The sequence below is a fragment of the Borostomias antarcticus genome, assembly GCF_949987555.1.
Source record: "Borostomias antarcticus genome assembly, chromosome: 11".
Lineage (NCBI taxonomy): Eukaryota > Metazoa > Chordata > Actinopteri > Stomiiformes > Stomiidae > Borostomias > Borostomias antarcticus.
In genome coordinates this window covers 27,241,002-27,245,576 of record NC_140244.1, presented here as the reverse complement: position 1 = coordinate 27,245,576, position 4,575 = coordinate 27,241,002, and positions in this window count along the sequence as shown.

Sequence of the window (4,575 nt, the reverse complement as noted above, 5' to 3'; positions counted from 1 at the left end):
CTCCATACTCACACACACATCAAGACTATATATCCTCCACACTCACACACACACCAAGGCTATATATCCTCCATACTCTCACACACACCAAGGCTATATATCCTCCACACTCACACACACACCAAGGCTATATATCCTCCATACACACACACACATCAATACTAAATATCCTCCATACTCACACACACACATCAAGGCTATATATCCTCCATACTCTCACACACACCAAGGCTATATATCCTCCATACTCACACACACATCAAGGCTATATACCCTCCATACTCACACACACATCAAGGCTATATATCCTCCATACTCACACACACATCAAGACTATATATCCTCCATACTCACACACACACCAAGGCTATATATCCTCCATACTCACACACACACCAAGACTATATATCCTCTATACTCACACACACACACCAAGGCTATATACCCTCCATACTCACACACACATCAAGGCTATATATCCTCCATACTCACACACACACCAAGACTATATATCCTCCATACTCACACACACACCAAGACTATATATCCTCCACACTCACACACACATCAAGGTTATATATCCTCCACACTCACACACACACCAAGGCTATATATCCTCCATACTCTCACACACACACCAAGGCTATATATCCTCTATACTCACACACACATCAAGGTTATATATCCTCCACACTCACACACACACCAAGGCTATATATCCTCCATACTCACACACACACACCAAGGCTATTTATCCTCCATACTCACACACACATCAAGGTTATATATCCTCCATACTCACACACACATCAAGGTTATATATCCTCCATACTCACACACACACCAAGACTATATATCCTCTATACTCACACACACATCAAGACTATATATCCTCCATACTCACACACACATCAAGACTATATATCCTCCATACTCACACACACACCAAGGCTATATACCCTCCATACTCACACACACATCAAGACTATATACCCTCCATACTCACACACACATCAAGACTATATATCCTCCATACTCTCACACACACCAAGGCTATATATCCTCTATACTCACACACACATCAAGGTTATATATCCTCCATACTCACACACACACCAAGACTATATATCCTCTATACTCACACACACATCAAGACTATATATCCTCCATACTCTCACACACACCAAGGCTATATATCCTCTATACTCTCACACACATCAAGGCTATATATCCTCCATACTCACACACACATCAAGGTTATATATCCTCCATACTCACACACACACCAAGGCTATATATCCTCCATACTCTCACACACGTCTGTCATTATATCCGAGGGCATCCTTCTCAGCCTGTGCGTCCAAGCCTGTATAATGGTCAGCTTGTGGTCTGCGGGGATGGTCGCCTCTTAGCTTCCCTTGGCCCCACGGTGTTCAGCTCAGTAAGGGGGGGGGGGTGTCGGGGGTTTGGGGGGGGGGGTTTAGGCTACAGCAGCACCTGGCGTCCTCCTCATCCCTGCTGGCACGCCGTCCTCTCGGAGGCATCAAAGAGGCCTGTCATAAACCACGCCGTGGGCGCCGGGGTCTCCTGCCAAGGAAGTGTCTTTTCTCTCCTCCGTCCATCCGTCCATCCCTCCCTCCCCTACATCCTTCCCTCCATCCCTCCCTCCCTCCTTCCCCTACATCCCTCCCTCCATCCCTCCCTCCCTCCTTCCCTCCCTCCCCTCCATCCCTCCCCTCCATCCCTCCCTCCCCTCCATCCCTCCATCCCTCCCTCCCCTCCATCGCTCCCTCCCTCCCCTCCATCCTTCCCTCCCTCCTTCCCTCCCTCCCCTCAATCCCTCCTTCCCCTACATCCATCCCTCCCTCCCCTCCATCCCTCCTTCCCTCCCTCCCTCCCCTCCATCCCTCCTTCCCCTACATCCATCCCTCCCTCCCCTCCATCCCTCCTTCCCCTACATCCAACCCTCCCTCCCCTCCATCCCTCTCTCCTCTCCATCCCTCCATCCCTCCCTCCCCTCCATCCCTCCCTCCCTCTCTCCTCTCCATCCCTCCATCCCTCCTCCCCTCCATCCCTCCTTCCCTCGTCCGTTGGGAGAAGCCAAGGGGGTGAAAGGGACACTATTCCCACCAGAAACACGCTGTCGCTCCACAACACAGGGGGCATTTAGACAGAGGGAGGGAGGGAGGGAGGGAGGGAGCGAGAGGGAGGGAGAGAGAGAGGGAGAGGGAGGGAGGGAGAGAGAGAGAGAGCCTGTGTGTGGGTGTGGGAGCTGCTTGCCAGGGGCCGAGAGGAGGTAGGAAGTGGAGGAGGAGGGCCAGGCTTGTGTACATCCGCCTTTGATAATATTACTCTTTCACTCTGATCTCTCTCTCTCTCTCTCTCTCTCTCTTTAGTGTCCAGTGCACGCGCACACACACACACACACACACACACACACACACACACACACACACAGTCTGACTATTCTATGTCTGCTCTCTGTGTGTGTTTGTGTGTGAGTCGCTGTGTGTGTGTGTGTGTGTGTGTGAGAGAGAGTCTGTGTGTGTTTGTGTGAGAGTCGCTGTGTGTGTGGGTGTGTGTGTGTGTTTCTGTGTGTGTGTGTGTGTGTGTGTGTGTTTGTGTGAGAGTCGCTGTGTGTGTGTGTGTGTGTGTGTGTGTTGATCCGAGGCTCTCCCCACGTCCAACAGACGGTAACTGTACCATCTGGCCCGGCGCCAGAGCAGGCAGGAACCTCCAGAACCTTCCAGAGCCAAGCCAGGAGGCCGGACCCCCCTGGGCCCCTGGCCCCCTGAGGCCCCTGGGCTGGAGTCAGGGCCCTGGTCCCCCCCACCCCGCCCTGGAGGAAGAATCACCCCCCTGTCCCTCGGCCGGCCCCCTGCTGACCTCACATTCCTCATGGGCTCGTCAACACGCCCGGCAGCCATGGATGATTAGAGCTCCGGCCCTGATACTGACCAGACCAGCCCCCCCTCTGATTAATACAGGGAGACCAGACCAGCCCCCCCTCTGATTAATACAGACCAGACCACCCCCCCTCTGATTAATACAGGGAGACCAGACCAGCCCCCCCTCTGATTAATACAGACCAGACCAGCCCCCCCTCTGATTAATACAGGGAGACCAGACCAGCCCCCCCTCTGATTAATACAGACCAGCCCCCCCTCTGATTAATACAGAGAGACCAGACCAGCCCCCCCTCTGATTAATACAGACCAGCCCCCCCTCTGATTAATACAGAGAGACCAGACCAGCCCCCCCTCTGATTAATACAGAGACCAGACCAGCCCCCCCTCTGATTAATACAGAGAGACCAGACCAGCCCCCCCTCTGATTAATACAGAGACCAGACCAGCCCCCCCTCTGATTAATACAGGGAGATCAGACCAGCCCCCCCCTCTGATTAATACAGGGAGACCAGACCAGCCCCCCCTCTGATTAATACAGGGAGACCAGACCAGCCCCCCCTCTGATTAATACAGACCAGCCCCCCCCCCTCTGATTAATACAGACCAGCCCCCCCTCTGATTAATACAGGGAGACCAGACAGGCAGATGGACGGACGGACGGACAGACTGTGTGTCTGTGTGTGTGTGTGTGTGTGTGTGTGTGTGTGTGTGTGTGTGTGTGTGTGTGTGTGTGTGTCTGTGTGTGTGTGTGTGTGTGTTCTCTGTGTGGGGGTGTGTCCCTCCCTGGGTGCTCCTGACAGCCTAACAGTCTTGCTGGTTTATTTATAGGCTCCTTGGATTGAACCCCCCCCACCGGCATTCCTCCCCCCGACCCTGACCCCTCCTCCTCCTCCTCCTCCTCCCCCCGACCCTGACCCCTCCTCCTCCTCCCCCGGACCCTGACCCCTCCTCCTCCTCCTCCTGACCCCTCCTAGAGGCTGGGGGAAGGGGGAGGCTGGAGGCTGCGGGCAGGACTCTCTCTAAGGGCGGATTGAGTTGGACTGAGTTGGATTGGGAGGGGTGTGGGGTGGAGGGGGGTTGGGTGCAGAGGGGGGGGTGTGGGGTGGAGGGAGGGTGGGGGGGAGGGGGGTGGAGGGTCTTGTTTAATAATTGAGTGTGCTCATCTGTGGTGGAAGACCTCTTCTGTCTCTGTCCCCGCTGGCCACGCCCACTGAGCTGGCCACGCCCACTGAGCTGGCCACGCCCACTGAGCTGGCAACTGATGCCACAATGGAAAATGCTTGGTTGTTGTTGTTTATCGTTGTTGTTGTTGTGCATTGCTAGAAGTGTGTTCCAGTCGGTCTGGATTGCAGAGTGTTCATTTCCAACACGTTTATTTTGATAACTGGATGTAGACGAGGACATTAGAACCTTAGAACCCCGGAGGCCGGTAGAGGGAACCTGATTGAAGACGTGTCCTCGCTGGGGAACCTGATAACAGCCTCTGTTCTCAGAGGGGGAACCTCACTTTAGAGGGATGGGGGAACCTGATAACAGCCTCTGTTCTCAGAGGGGGAACCTCACTTTAGAGGGATGGGGGAACCTGAGTGTGACCATCTCTCTCTCCAAACACAGAGTCCGCCCTCTGTCTGGGGTCCCTCTCCTCTCCTCTCCTCTCCTCTCCTCT